Here is a 16,927-nt window from a genome sequence, read left to right as displayed (position 1 = left end):
AACCACTCTCTGAGTGAAAAACCTTCCTCTAATATCCCCCTTGAACTTCACACCCCTTACCTTAAAGCCACGTCCTCTTGTACTCAGTGGTGCCCTGGGGAAGAGGCGCTGGCTATCCATTCTATCTATTCCTCTTAATATCTTGTACACCTCTATCATGTCTCCTCTCATCCTCCTTCTCTCCAAAGAGTAAAGCCCTAGCTTTCTTAATCTCTGATCATAATCCATACTCTCTAAACCAGGCAGCATCCTGGTAAATCTCCTCTGTACCCTTTCCAATGCTTCCACATCCTTCTTATAGTGAGGCGACCAGAACTGGACACAGTACTCCAAGTGTGGCCTAACTAGAGTTTTATAGAGCTGCATCATTACATCGCGACTCTTAAGCTCTATCCCTTGACTTATGAAAGCTAACACCCCATAAGCTTTCTTAACTACCCTATCTACCTGTGAGACAACTTTCAGGGATCTGTGGACATGTACCCAAGATCCTTCTGCTCCTCCACACTACCACCTGCCATTTACTTTGTACTCTGCCTTGGAGTTTGTCCTTCCAAAGTGTACCACCTCACACTTCTCCAGGTTGAACTCCATCTGCCGCTTCTCAGTCCACTTCTGCGTCCTATCAATGTCTCTCTGCAATCTTTGACAATCCTCAACACGCTCCACAACACCACCAATCTTTGTGTCGTCTGCAAACTTGCCAACCCACCCTTCTACCCACACATCCAGGTCGTTAATAAAAATCACGAAAAGTAGAGGTCCTAGAACAGATCCTTGTGGGACTCCACTAGTCACAACCCTCCAATCTGAATGTACTCCCTCCACCACGACCCTCTGCTTTCTGCAGGCAAGCCAATTCTGAATCCACCTGGCCAAACTTCCCTGGATCCCATGCCTTCTGACTTTCTGAATAAGTCTACCATGTGGAACCTGTCACATGCCTTACTAAAATCCATGTAGATCACATCCACTGCACTACTCTCATCTATATGCCTGGTCACCTGCTCAAAGAACTCTATCAGGCTTATTAGACATTATCTGCCCTTCACAAAACCATGCTGGCTGTCCCTGATTAGACCATGATTCTCTAAATGACAGTAGATTTTATCTCTAAGAATCTTTTCCAACAGCTTTCCCACCACAGATGCAAGGCTCACTGGTCTATAATTACCCGGACTATCTCTACTACCTTTTTTGAACAAGGGGATAACATTTGCCTCCCTCTAGTCCTCTGGTACCATTCCTGTGGTCAACAAGGACATAAAGATCCTAGCCAGAGGCTCAGCAATCTCTTCCCTTGCCTCTTGGAGCAGCCTGGGGAATATTCAGTCAGGCCCCAGAGACTTATCCTTCCTAATGTATTTTAACAACTCCTCCTCTCCCTTAATCTCAACATGCTCCAGAACATCAATCTCACTCTTATTGTCCTCACCGTCATCAAGTTCCGTCTCATTGGCGATTACCGAAGAGAGTATTCATTGAGGACCCCTCTCACTTCCATGACCTCCAGGCACATCTTCCCACCTTTATCTCTAATTGGGCCTATCTTTTCTCCTGTCAACTTATTGTTCTTCACATAATTGAAGAATGCCTTTGGGTTTTCCTTTACCCTACTCGTCAAGGCCTTCTCATGCTCCCTCTTGCTCTGCTCAACCCCTACTTAAGCCCCTTTCTTGCTTCCCTATATTCCTCAAGAGACTCATCTGATCCTTGCTTTCTAAACTTCACGTATGCTGCCTTTTTCCATCTGACTAGATTTTCCACTTCACTTGTCTCCCATGGTTCCTTCACCCTACCATTCTTTATCTTCCTCACTGGGACAAATTTATCCCTAACCTCCTGCAAGAGATCCCTAAACATCGACCACATGTCCATAGTACATTTCCCTGCAAAAACATCATCCCAATTCACACCCACAAGTTCTAGTCTTATAGCCTCATAATTTGCCCTTCCCCAATTAAAAATTTTCCTGCCCTCTCTGAGTCTATCCTTTTTCATGATAATTTTAAAGGCCAGGGAGTAGTGGTCATTGTCCCCCAGATGCTCACCCACTGAGAGATCTGTGACCTGACCCGGTTCATTACCTAATACGAGATCTAGTATCCCCCCTCAGTCTCTGAGATGCTGTGCTCTGTTTTGCTGCTAATAAAAATCTATCGTTCGCCTTCCATCGAGAGTTATTGATGGTGCATCAATTTTATTAGCAGCAGTTTTAAACCATGGAGAGCATTGACCCTCAATCTCCGGAAACTGAAATCGCTTTTGAACTCTGGCTTGCATGCTTCCAGTCATACCTGGAGGAGATTTGTGTGACTGAGCCTACCACGATGCACAAAATTCTCCTCCCCAGGGTCAGTCTGCGGGTCTACTCCCTGATCAGGGACCTGCCAAGGGGCACTGGACGCCCTCAAAAGACAATACCTGCGGCCAGTGAACACCATCTATGCAAGACATCACTTAGCGACACGGCGGTAGCGGGCCAGAGGGTCAAGCACTGAGTTTGTCCGGGCCCTACGGACACTCGTGCGGGCCTACGACTGCAGGGGACTGACGGTGTAACAGCATGCGGAGCTGCTAGTAAGAGATGCCTTCGATATGGGGATCAGGTCAGTGTACGTGTGCCAGCAGCTGCTGGAACACACCAATCTTACCTTATTTTCAGCGATCGAGCTGGCCGACACGCTGAAGGCCGCTCTGCACGATGCTGATGCTGTCCAAGCGTGCGATCTCCTGCTGGCCATGTGGACGCCATAGACCCCTCAACCCACCAGCGAATGGACCTTGGCTGCTGCCAGTCGCAAATCCGTGAAGTCCTCGCAACCCACCAGCGAATCGAACACGGCTGCTGCCAGTCGCAAGTCCGCGCAGTGTTACTTCTGTGGACACAAAAAGCACCCCCAAAAACGCTGGCCGGCCCGAGAAGCGACCTGCTGCAACTGCGGAAAGAAGGGCCACTTCGCCAAGGCCTGTAAGTCCAAACCGCGAGCGGGGTCAAGCAGCACCGCGTGCGAGGCATGGGGGTCGCCATCTTGGTCACCACCATCTTTCCTCCCCGCTGCGTGCGAGGCATGGGGCGGCCATCTTTGTCGGCGCCACCTCACCCTGCCTCTGACCCACTGGTGCTTACCGGGCACCAAGATGGCGATGCAACTCTGGCCTCCGAAACCCTCGTGCAAAGCGCTCCACACCAGCTTGCAAGGTCAATGATGGACATCCTGGTGGAGGGGCACAGAACTAGCTGCCTGTTTGACATGGGCAGCACTGAGAGTTTTATTCACTCGGACACGGTGCAACGCTGCGGACTCGTGACACAGCCGGTAAGCCAAAGGGACACCATGGCTTCTGGATCGCATTCCACAGACATCCGGGGGGGTTGCATAGCGACATTGATGGTGCAGAGCACAAAATATCGGGACTTTGCGTTACTGGTCATGCCTCAACTGTGTGCCCCTGTGCTATTGGGGCTCGACTTCCAGAGCCACCTGAAAAGTGTGACAATGGAGTATGACGGGCCTCTCCCACCAATCACTGTCAGAATTCCTCAGTTTTGTGGGATTTTGTTACTGACCACACACACACACCGACCCGCACATCCCACCCAGCACCATGCCAACAACCACGCTACTGACATCACTTGCAGCCTCTCCACCCTCAAGATCCCTCCCCCATCGCTGTTTGCCAACCTGACCCCCAACTGTAAACCTGTGGCAACTAAAAGCAGGAGGTACAGCACGGGGGACAGGGCCTTCATTCAGTCAGAGGTGCAGCGGCTGCTCAGGGAGGGGATCATTGAGCCAAGCACAAGTACTTGGAGGGCCCAGGTGGTTGTTGTTCGGACCGGGCAGAAAAATAGGATGGTCATGGACCATCAACAAGTTCACGCAGCTTGACGCGTACCCCCTACCCCACATCGCAGATATGGTCAATCAGATAGCTCAGTACTAGTTGTACTCGACCATAGACCTGAAATCTGCTTACCATCAGCTCCCCATCTGCCCGGAGGGCCGCCCCTACACTGCCTTTGAGGCGGGCAGCTGGCTCTATCACTTCCTGCGCATCCCCTTTGGCGTCACAAATGGTGTCTCTGCCTTCCAGAGGGAAATGGACCGGATGGTGGACCAGTGCCAACTGAAGGCCACGTTCCCATGTCTGGATAACATCACCATCTGCGGTCATGAATGGCAGGATTACGACACCAACCTCCAATGATTTTTCCAAGCAGTCAAAGCTCTTAACCTTACCCATAACAGGGACAAGTGTGTGTTCGGAACCACCTGACTTGCTATCCTTGGGTATGTCGTGGAGAACGGGGTCATTGGCCCTGACCCCGACCGTAGGCGCCCCCTGTTGGAACTCCCTCTTCCCACCACCCTCAGAGCCCTCAAACGGTGCCTGGGCTTCTTTTCCTATTATGCCCAATGGGTCCCCCATTACACAGACATGGCCCGCCCCCTGGTCACCCACCATATTTCCCCTCTCAGCTGAGGCCCGCGCGGCCTTCAGCCGCATTAAAGGGGACATTGCAAAAGCAACGATGCATGCGGTGGACAAGACCATTCCCTTCCAAGTAGAGAGTGATGCCTCCAACTTCGCGCTGGCTGCTACCCTCAATCAGGCAGGAGGGCCGGTAGCATTCTTCCCTCATACCCTTCAGGGCCCTGAAATTCGGCACTCCGCGGTGGAGAAAGAAACCCAGGCCATAGTGGAAGCTATTAGGCACTGGAGGCACTATCTCACCGGCAAAAGGTTCACCTTGCTGACCGACCAGCGCTCAGTTGCATTCATGTTCAGCAATCAACAGCGGGGCAAAATCAAAAATGATGAAATTTTGAGGTGGAAAGTAGAACTATGACTATGACATCCTGTACCGGCCTGGAAGGCTCAATGAGCCCCCTGATGCCCTATCATGGGGAGCATGTGCCAGCGCACAGCTCAACCAGCTATACGCCCTCCATGCACATCTTTGCCACCCTGGGGTCACCCGATTTTACCATTTCATGAAAGCCCGGAACCTGCCATACTCACTTGAGGAAATCAGGACGATGACCAGGGACTGCCAAGTCTGCGCTGAGTGCAAACCACACTTATACTGTCCTGAAAAGGCGCAACTTATCAAGGCCACCCGCCCCTTGGAGCGACTGAGTGTCGATTTTAAGGGCCCCCTTCCCTCCACCGACCGCAATGTCTACTTTCTCAACATTATTGACGAGTACTCACGGTTCCCCTTTGCCATCCCCTGCCCCGACACCACTGCCACATCCGTCATAAAAGCCCTGCACCAGCTCTTCACTCTGTTCGGATATCCCTGCTATATCCACAGTGAAAGAGGGTCCTCCTTTATGAGTGACGAGCTGCGCCAGTACCTGCTGGTTAGGGGCATTGCTGCTAGTCGGATCACGAGCTATAATCCCCGGGGAAATGGCCAGGTGGAGAGGGAGAATGCCACAGTGTGGAAGGCCACACTTTTAGCCCTTAAGTCAAAAGGGTTGCCGGTCTCTCGCTGGCAGGAGGTCCTCCCCGAGGCACTCCACTCTATCCACTCCCTGTTATGCACGTCCACCAATGCCACCCCTCATGAGCGACTCTTTTCTTTTCCCAGGAAGTCTGCCACTTGGACAACCCTACCGGCTTGGCAGACATCCCCAGGGCCAGTGCTGCTCCTGAAACATGCAAGGAGCAATAAATACTCCCCGATGGTTGAGAGGGTTCACCTACTTCATGTGAACCCCCAGTGCGCCTACATGGTCTTACCTGATGGGTGGGAGGACACGGTCTCCATCCGTGACCTGGTGCCCGCAGGAGCACCAGACCCCTACCCCGCACACTCCATGGTGACTATGAACCCCGTACCCACTGATGTATATACCCACAAGACACTGCACACATCAAGCCCTACACGGACTCCTCACAACACTCCCATACCAGGCTCCATGTGCACACCAAGCCCTACACGGACTCCTCACAACACTCCCATACCGGGCTCCCATACCACACGCATGAGGGATTACTGATGCCTAACGAGCTGGCACCTCAAGTCAGGCTGGAGCCAGCACAACCACCGGCACAGGTGCTATCACCACCGGTGCTACTCGACCACCTGATAGACTTGACCTGTAAATATACTTGTAAGAAACTTCGCCCTGTGGGGACTCCCTTTTAAAACAAAGGGGAGGTGAATATGGTAAACTATGTATACCTCTCTGGACACGCCCCTCTGCTGACTGCTCCTGTGGCTCCTCCCACAGACCCCTGGATAAAGGCGATTGGGGCACTGCTCCCCCCTCACCCCCATCCCTTTTAAAGCACTGAAATCCAGAAATATTGAGAATCTATTCCTGCCCTGGTGCTGGCCAAGCCAAGGCCACTACATCATAATTCCATGTATGTATCCAAGCTCTCAGTTCATCACCTTTGTTTCTGATGCTTCTTGCATTGTAATACACACACTTTAGCCCTTCTTCCTTATTACCTTTACACCTTATCACAGGAAACTTCCTGGTAAACATCTTCTTTACCTTCTCCAAAGCTTCCACACCCTTTAAAGCTGAATTCAGAACTCCAAATTCTCCAAAGCCTCCACACTCTTTAAAGGTTGACCAGATCTGAATTCAAATGTGACCTAACCAGAGGTTTATCAAGTGACTGTCTAGGTTTTTGTTGCTGCCTGCACCACCACCACCTCCTTTGGCAGCTCATTCCAGATACCAACTCCAGCATGAAAAGTTTACTCCTCCGATCTTCCCTAATATATCTTCTCTCTCTCCTTCAACCATTGATGGACAAATCCTGGTTAGAAGTGAAAACCGCAGATTGAGATTTCAGTTAACACCACCATCATCGTCATGTGACATGGGCGATCGTGGTCTCTCCATGGCCACGGTTGTTCTTGCCAAATTATCCTACAGAACTGGTTTGTGCCATTGCTGCCTTCTGGGCAGTGTGTGGCTTTACAGGAGGAGGTGAACCCAGCCATTATCAGTACTCTTCAGAGATTGTCACCAGGATTCATGATCCACTCCGGCTGCACACATGACTGTCCACCATCTGCTCCCAGGGCATCGCATGACCGACCCTGATCGAGGTCCTTACGCAGGTGTTGCACCTAGCCCAAAGGTGACCTGCAGGCTGGTGGTGGGAAGGAGTGCCTTTCACCTCCTTGGTAGCGACGTATCTCCACCCCACTGAACCGTCCGGTTAACGATGTTTGTGAAATTGTGTGTTTGTGATTTGATTGGAATTTGTGAGGAAAGCAATACCAGATGGGTTGCATTAAAAGGAAGTTTATGCATTCAGTGCCCCTCTCTTCAACGGCGTAAACATGGGGCATCCAAATTATTCTCCTTTTCCATACACTAACCCAAATGAGATCAGCTGCAGTTTCTGACCGTAGTCTGCTGGTTGAGCTCTTATCCATGTCTGGCCAGTAAACGATCAATTGTGGTAGTGGGAGCCTGCGTGAGAGGCAGAAACAGGAGATTTTAATCTGGGTAATACCCAGTGTAGTTTTGGATTTAAGTGAATGCATTGCTGTCTTGTTTTGAAGGTCATAGGTACTAAAAATTGTTTTTAAATTACAGCACTTTACAGAATGAGGTCAAACCAATATTGGAGAAATTGAGTCAGGACCAAGATAGGGATGTAAAATACTTTGCGGAGGAAGCCATGACTGGTAAGTTGCAGCTTTGCACCTGGCTCGGTATGAGCATAAGCATTCTCCCTTCAAGCAGTCTGGCCTGCATTGTCCCAGAGTTTGTCGCTGGGACTCTGAAGATGAGCACAAGACGAGGGGTGTCTGCTGGGTTCCTGCTGTAGGTGCACTGATGGTGGAAAAGGCTCTTTAAACGAAAGATGTGTGCCTTGTAATCTGCACGTGAAACTAGTGAGGGTCAGGGGGAAAACATGCAGTCCTCAGCAGGTTCAGTAAAGGGGATAAAAGACAAGTTATGGATTCCAAACTCTGAAAGTACAACTGGGAGCCAGCAAGAGGATTATTCGAAGAGCTAGAACAATGCTGTGGTATTTGTAACTGTTTCCAGTTAGAGGGATTTGCTAGTTGTTCAGAATTATAAACCCTGATATAGAGCTGAGAATTTCATGCTGGGCTCTATGTCTCTTACTTGCCCTCCTGTTTCTGTAGGCTGAATATTTTAAGAACCAATCCAGAGTTTTGAGTAGAATCCTCAGTAAAGAGTTCTGTGTTTCTATTAGGTGATTTTTAGGGTTTAAGAATGGATGTTAAAATCTAGTGCTACCATTCAATAATTCTCTACCATTGTATGTACTTCCTGTTGCCCCGCTGGTGTTTAGGGCAGTAATGAAGCCCCTCCATCTCGGGCAGTGTTCAGGGCCCCCCTCATCTTGTCAGAAGCTTCCTCGGTTTTCATTCCTGTCAATCACGTAAATCCCGGGTGGAGCCCAGGAATACCGTTGCACTCAGAGGTAGAAAGATCTTTCATTGCTGTTTCCGGAACCGTTTTGTTTGACCGGTCAGGGTTGTTAGCCCTGAGCTGAGCCCCTGAACCTGGAGGACCAGTGGACCATCTTTAGTTTGCCCTCTACCCTTTGACCTGTTTGGCATGGGTGACCCTACCAAGGGCCAAAGCATAGAGCCCTCAGTCCGACCAACATAGTTTTCTGGGTCATTGAGGCAGGCAAGCCTCCAAACCCTATGACAAGCCTTTGATCCTCTGGGAGCTCACTGCTATTGTGGTCAAAGTTTGTCCCTCAACCTCACGTCCTAACCATCGGGGGTAGCTGATGCCTTTGTTCTAAGCCGCCCTCAGTAAGATGGGGCTCATCAGCTGTAGTTGGCAGCTCATCTAGGAGAAGGAAAAGTCTGATCTCAAACATCCGCTGCCTTGCAGCTATACCCACTCGTGAAGGAAAATCCAGAGCTGGAGTCCCTAAGGCAGTCTTACATTAAGTTCAACATTGTGATGCTGTGATGCTGCTGGTGCCAAACTGTATTGGTCTGTTTGGATTCATCAGCTGCGTGGAGAGGGGAGCCTGCTTCAAGGGCAATAGCTTGCTCTCCATATCGTACTGCTCAGGTTTGCGTATCTAGACAGTTAGGACACAACATCCATGGTTGACTTTGTAGGATGGAGTCCTCAGTCACTCCTCCCATTATTACAATTAAATGAATTCATTTGGTATGTAGTGTTTTAGATAACTTGATTTAAAAAATCACTGAAGGAATGAGAGTATGTGGTCTGTTTTCAGTTGAATGATTTTGAGGTGTTGTGTCTTAAGTAACACAGAATATCTGGTTCACAGTTTCTGCTAAATTAATTGTTGGGTGAGAAATGAGCTGCATTATTGAGTGGTTTAAGGTCCAAGGGCACGGATGTTAACATTTTGGCTGAAAATGACAAGGGCGATGTGAGGAGAGTGGGAGTGGTGAAAGCAGAATCTACCATGGGACAGCAAGGGTTACTAGGCAAGAGCAAGACTTTTGTGATTGCTGTAGTCAATACAGGCTCGATGGCCTCCTGCTGCTCCCTGAGTTTCTGTATCGGGCTTGTGGATAATGAATCCACTCTATTCAATATTCAGTGTGTCAGTACAGAGAAGTGCAGGTAAGATGCTTCCTACTCCAAAATCAAGCAGCTAGCAGAACCTGGTAGGTCTTAAAGTGACTGAGGCCTCCGCTGGTCAGAGTTGACCATGAATGTTGCGTCCTAGCTGTCTAGATACGTAAGCCTGGACAGTACGATATGGAGAACAAGCTGTTGCCCCATGTAGCAAACTTCCCCTCCCCACGCACCCAAAGGAATGGCAGATACAGTTTGGTGCCAGGAGCGCCGCAGGAGTTGTCAGTCAGCGTTGAACTCAACATAGGACTGCCTTAGAGACTCCAGCTCCGGGTTTACTCCTGAAGCCTTCCCTGTGAGTGGGTACAGCCGCAAGGCAGCGGAGATTTGAGATCAGAGTTTTCCTTCCAGATGAGATGACGAGTCCCATCTGCCCGAATAGGTCTTAAAGCAACAGTTGGTAATTATATGAATTCACTTGCAATATTTTAGAAATGACATACTCCATCACTAGAATTCCCACAAGTTGTCGTCATAGCTTTCAGATAGATGCATGTTCTGATTACCTTCAGAAGCGTTCACGTTTTAATACCTAATCTGCACGTTTTCCTTCTTATCTAGTGCTTGCCTTATCATAGAAAGGAGTGAAGAAACTGCTCTCCATACTTGCAACGAGATCTGCCGCTGACGTCTTTGAAAACCTTCTTCCACTCTCTCTTTGTACCGTATAGCCTACTTTGTTGGAGCCCAGCCAGGCGGCCAACGGCACTGCTCTTAGTCAGCATTTTAGTGGCTTCTTTGGCTTATTTACTGTACCACTTAGAGAATTCTGATCCAGGAGCCTCGCTGGTGGGCGTTGGAACTGCTGGCAGCTTGACTGCTGGGAAAGGTGGGAGCTGGGGTGTTGTGGGGGACATTCTGTGTGAATATCAACCGATGGCCTGTATAGGTCCAGAATGATATTCGTGCATGGTTCCTTGCAAACCCTGATAGGATGGCAGGAAGGGAGACTGATGGTAACAGAAGCAGCACGGAGTTTGAGTGGGAAGAGGTAGGGAGAAGATGGAGAAGGCAATGAAGGTGACCAATGTTGGGAAAGTCAAAGTGTCCAGGGTTGTAAGAGTTGGAGCACAAAGGATCAATGGTTGCAAGGGGGTGACCTCTGGGGTTCCCCTCAGTGTTAATATGAAGGAGCTAGTGGAGAACTTAAGGGTGAGGAATAGTTCAGTGAAGAGTGTGAAAAGACTGACAAGGGGAGCAGAGAAAAGGGAGACTGAAACTGTTCTGGTAGAATTTGAGGATAAGGTGCCTCCAAAGGAGTTATACTTTGGATTTCTGAGATACAATGCAAGAGAATATATACCAAAACCTATGAGGCATTTCTGCCAGGATTTTGGGCATGTGGCCAAAGTGTGCAAAGGAAAGAGAAGATGTGCAAGGTGTGGTGGGGAACGTGAATACGGAAAATGTGGAGAGGGAGTGGGACCAAAGTGCTGTAATTGTGGAGGTAACCATAGTGTAGTGTACTGGGGATGTGAAGTGGTGAAAAAAGAGGTGGAGGTGCAGAAGATGAGGGTGAGGGAAAAAGTCTCATATGCTGAGGCAGTCAAGTTGGCAGGACAGAGGAAAATGAATGAGGGAAGATGTAGCAAAGAGCAAGTGGCAGCTAAAGAAAGGCAAGATAAGAAGAATGCATGGATAGAGAAGAAGAAATTGGTGACCTTTATAGCAGGAGTGATAAATGCAACTTATGAGATCAAATCTAAAACTGAAAGGATTCAGATTATTGTGAAAGCTGCAGAGCACCATTTGGGTATTGTTATGTACCCCTAGGGTTCGTATTTTCTGTAGACAACCACTTTAAAATGTTGGGAGAATGAGTCTGGCTTTTGGACATTGTTTGCGCTGCTAATGAGAGAGAGAGAAGAAGAAGGGGGCTGCACCCAGAGCAGATGTGAGAGAGAGAGAGAGAGAGAGAGAGAGAGAGAGAGTGAGAGAAAGAGACAAAGATTTAAAGTTATGGCTCCATGGATGATTATTTACTTTTGCTCCAAGGACACTTTACCTGCTTGTGAGCATTCCTGCTGAGACTGCAAAGTGATGCCAGGTGATGGACAGTTGATGGATGGCTGGTACCCCTTCAGGGGAGATAAAAAGCGGGTCTGCTGAGACACATGCAGACACGCCATGGGACACTGAAAGAGCATTGTGCAACCACAGGAAGGTGGGGGTTTGGAGGATCAATTTGGAGGAATCGATCAGAGACTCACAGTGTGTGAAGGCAAACCAGCTGGGGGCTTGTGTGTGTGTCCACCCTCCAAATGGTGACAGGCTCATCACTGAAGAACAGTCTGACTGGGAAAGGAGGGGTAACAGTCGGTGACCACAACAGCACAACAGGACAAGAAGACAGCGGAAGGTTTGCCTGCTGCAACTGTTCACCTCTTGCTCTCTCTCTCTCTCTCCCTCTCTCTCCAATGGTACAACAGCAAATACCTCAACTTAAACTAAACTGAACTGAACTCTGCGTCATCTTGACTATTCATTTACCCCTAGACTTCGATAGTTTTGATTTATATTTCCACACTTCTATATATATCATTGCTAACCTGTTTTATATGTATATTTGCATTTTATTGTACTGTATTACTTAGTTTACTAACAAACACTCTTAGTTACAGTACCACCAGACTCCAACGTATCATTCCATTTCTGTTGGTTTGGTAACCCGGTCACAGGGTATGTGACAGTATGATAGGATTAAAATGGGAAGAGGTAAATGATGAACTCAGGGTACAGTCAAGTCAAGAGACAGTATGTGTGGGTTGACATTACTAATAATGTTACTTCTTCAATGGAATGCAAGAAGCCTGATTGGTAATGGACAAGATTTCAAGCAGGTTATAACTAGTAGGAGAGAAAAGCCAGATGTTGTGTGTATCCAGGAGACCTGGTTAAAACCTAATTTAGAGTTTGTCTTATATGGTTATGAGGCAGTAAGGGGGGAGGAGGAGGATGTGCAACTTATGTAAAGCAAGGTATTCCTTATAGAATACTAGGTATACAAAGTGAACAAGAGTATGTGGTAGTGAAAGTATGGGCTGAAAGGAAAGAGTTTGTGATTGTGAATTATTATAATCCATGCAAAAGACTGGAGTTAAACAAGCTTGAGGAGATAGAAGGGCAGAATAGTCGTGACATTGTTTGGTGTGGTGACTTTACTGGACATAATGTATTATGGGTGAGTGACAGAACAGACATCAATGGTCAAGTAATAGAGGAGTTGCTAGATGAGAAGTATTTCGTGTGCCTAAATGATGGCAGTAGTACTAGAATTGATATTAATACAGGTAAAGAATCTGTGCTTGATCTTACATTAGTATCAAACTCTATTGCATCAGTATGTGAGTGGTTAGTGTACCAAGAAGGAACTGTAGGGAGTGATCATTACCCAATCTGGTGCAAGATAAATATTTCGGCCTCATGAGTCACAGAGAATATAGGTGGGAAATGGATCCTTGAGTGATGCACCATCAATAACTCTCTGAGACGTGAAGGCGAGATATTGGCTTTTATTGACCGAAAGAAAGAACAAGCAGCAATTGACCATCATACTACATCCTGGAGACTGAGGGCGGGGCTCAGGCCTCAATCGCCTTTATACAGGGGTCTGTGGGAGGAGCCATGGTCAGTGGGAGGGGCCACAGGAGCAGTCAGCGAGGGGGGGGGGGTGTCCAGACAGGTATATGTAGTTCACCACATTGAGAAAGCCAATTGGGAGAAGTTTCTGGAAAAAACTGATAGATATCTAAGTTGGGTCAATGATGAGATGGACATAGAAACACTTGACAGCATATTAAAACAAGGTATTACATCAGCTGCATTAGAATCCATTCCTGTAAGTAAAGGAGGGACAGAGAGGAGAGTAATACCATGGTGGGATGATAATTGTAAGGAAGCAGTGAGAAATAGAAATAAGGCTTTTAAATTGGTTAAGAGAAATCATAACTTCCAACATGATTCAGTACAAACAAGCTCAGGCAGTAGTAAGGAGGATAATAAGATATGCTAAAAGGACGCACTAGAAAAAGTATTGTGATTGAATTGGAAACACAACCCAAGTAGGAGAGGTGTGGGTGTGGTGAACTACATATACCTGTCTGGACACACCCCTGCTGACTGCTCCTGTGGCTCCTCCCACAGACCCCTGTATAAAGGCAATCAAGGCCTGACCCCAGCCTCTCAGTCTCCAGGATGTAGTATGGTGGTCACTCACTGCTTGTTCCTTCTTCCAGTCAATAAAAGCCGATATCTCGCCTTACGTCTCAGAGTGAGTTATTGATGGTGCTTCAGTGGGGGATGATAAAAAAGATGGGAGGGGACAGGAGAGAGTGGAGGTAACCAGTTCTGGTGGATGGAAATGTGACTGCAGTAACAAATAACATTGTAATATGTAGCAATTCTGTATTGGCCCTTGCGAGCATTAAGGCGGGTACAGCTAGAGAACACCAGGATCTGCTGTATGAAATCCTGTTTGCAAATTCAAGACTGGCTAGACAAAGCAAAATTATCGCATTCATGTGGGTTCCAGCACATTTGGGTATTATGGGAGATGAGACAGCAGATAAGCTGGCAAAAGCAGCAGTCAAAAAAGGATCTGTAGAGGTCAATATTAAACTATCAAAATCAGAGGGGAAGTAGTGTGGAGAAGGATAAATCAAGAGTGGCAACAGCATTGTGATAGAGCAATAAGAGGAAGAAGGAACATTCAATTCAGGACAGAGTAGATATGGGAAGGAGTAGGGGAGTAAAGTGGAAGGAGCAATAATTATAAGTAGACTGAGAATTGGGCACAACAACCTTAATGGTACTCTGGCCATCATAAATAAACATACAACAGGTTTCTGCGATCTATGTCAGGAGACTGAAACAGTAGAGCATATAAATTTGCACAGGAAAGACAAGAAACGCTACAACAATTACGCAAAATAGGAACTGGTAGAGAACAGTGTTAAAGGTTTATTGGAATGTGGGGAGAGTGATCAGGGAAGGAAATGGTTGTTTAGTTTTTTTAAGGGCGACAGGACTGAAAAGATGGTTTTAGGCAGTCAAGTGAATGGACAATGAGGGAGAATAAATCCTGAAGATGGCAGTAATGCAACAGTGTGGATGCCAACTGCCATAAAAACTCAAGAAGGAGGAGGAAGACGAATAAGAAGTATAGCCTACTTTATAAAATGGGGATTACTTTATGTTGTAGTAACACGTCATTGCATGCGCTATTGATATGTATGTGTGTTCTGCGTTCATTTTCCACTAGTAAAGAACCATGAAATTTAGCTCCTGTCTCCAGCGTTTTTTGAGTTTTCTCTCCAGTCATAAAATTGTCTATGCTTTTAAGCTTTCTACCAAAGTGCATGACCATACACTTCCCAACACTGTTTTCCGTTTGCCACCTCTTCGCCCATTCTCCTAAACTGTCTAAATCCTTCTACACCTCTCTGCTTCCTCAATACTACCTGCCCCTCCACCGATCTTCGTATCGTTCACTATCTTAGCCTCGAAGCCATTGATTCCATCATCAAAATCCCTGACACAAAATGTAAAAAGTGAGGAGAAACTGTTTTTCCCAGAGAGTGGTGAATCTGTGGAATTCTCTGCCCAGGGAAGCAGTTGAGGCCTCTTCACTAAATATATTTAAGATACAGATAGATAGACTTTTACATAGTAGGAGAATTAAAGGTTATGGGGAAAAGGCAGGTAGATGGAGCTGAGTTTAAGGACAGATCAGCCATGATCTTATTGAATGGCGAGGCAGGCTCAATGGGCCAAATGGCCTACTCCTGCTCCTATTTCTTATGTTCTTATGAATCATGAATGGAATAACACCTGCTTCTTCCACTGGAGTCTCTCGAACTGTTCTTTTAGTTTGAGTGCTTTAGATAAGAGCAAATGTGCAGTGCATTCTTTAGAAGCAGTGATGTGAGCTAGTTTGTAATCTTCGTGCATATTGGATGAAAGGTGAATTGCTTAATGGTGTGATGGAACTGTTATTTTTCCAACTATCAAGTTCCTTATTTATTTTGGTATGAACTTAAACAAAAATGTTGCATGTGCAAATTTTGGATTTTTTAATTAATATGGAAATTTGCATTCTTTCACTATTTTTACAGAATTAAAATTATTTTTAAAAATTAAAAAAATCTCCCCCCTCCCCTTTTACTTCTCACCTGCCTATTACTTCTCCCTGGGTCCCCACCTTCCTCCATCTCTCCTGTGGTCCACTCTCCTCTCCTCTCTCAGATTCTTTCTTCTCTAGCCCTTGACCTTTCCCACCCACCTGTCTTCATCTATCACCTTCTAGCTGGCCTCCTTCCCCTCTCCTCACCTTCTTATTCTGGTGTCTTCCCCTCCCTTTACAGTCCCGATAAAAGGCCTCGGCCTGAAAAACCAACTGTTTATTCATTCCCATAGACATTGCCTGAGCTGCTGAGTTCCTCCAGCATTTTGTGTGTTGCTGTGGATTTCCAGCGTCTGCAGACTTGCTCATGTTTATAATTAAAATCATTCCCTTCATGTGCTACACCTCAAAAGATTCCCCGAATGTCGGAAATGCCTCGATTTTCCAGGCACAAATGGCAGATTCCAAGTGTACATCTTCAAATTGTTGGCTGTTAATTCAAGCCTTGAATTATTTGTTAGTTTGAAATGAAATCAAGGAAAAAGCCTGCCGAATCATGATTTGAACTGTTGGATAATTTAATAGTCATTAGTATTTTTGCGTGTATTTGTGCCAAAGGTGCAGAAAGATTTCTCAAATGCAGAAATTTAAGTTTTTTTTTGTGAAATGCAGCTTTTCGCAAAATGGCCGTTGTTTCCTTCCATGGCCCTCCCGAGGAGCTGTTTCTGTCTGAATTACGTTCATGTTCTTTCTTTGTTTCGTGGCTATCTGGGGAGACAAATTTCAGAGTTGTCCATGGTTACCTGCTTTGATAATACGTGAACCTTCGGCCCGGCTGTGGTGAACTACATATACCTGTCTGGACACACCCCTGCTGACTGCTCCTGTGGCTCCTCCCACAGACCCCTGTATAAAGGCGATTGAGGCCTGAGCCTGGCCTCTCAGTCTCCAGGATGTAGTATGGTGGTCACTCACTGCTTGTTCCTTCTTCCAGTCAATAAAAGCCGATAACTCGCCTTGCGTCTCAGAGTGAGTTATTGATGGTGCATCACTGGCACATCAAACAGATACAAACAGAAAGGGCAATAAGCTCCATACAATCAGATGAGGGGGTGACAACTGCTGACCCAAATGAAATAAACAATATCTTTTTGAGATTTAGCAAAATCTGTATAGCTCAGAGTATTCAGATTCAGCTCCACAAGTACAA

Source organism: Hypanus sabinus, chromosome 12 (genome assembly GCF_030144855.1).
Source record: "Hypanus sabinus isolate sHypSab1 chromosome 12, sHypSab1.hap1, whole genome shotgun sequence".
NCBI lineage: Eukaryota > Metazoa > Chordata > Chondrichthyes > Myliobatiformes > Dasyatidae > Hypanus > Hypanus sabinus.
This window is presented reverse-complemented; position numbering follows the sequence as displayed.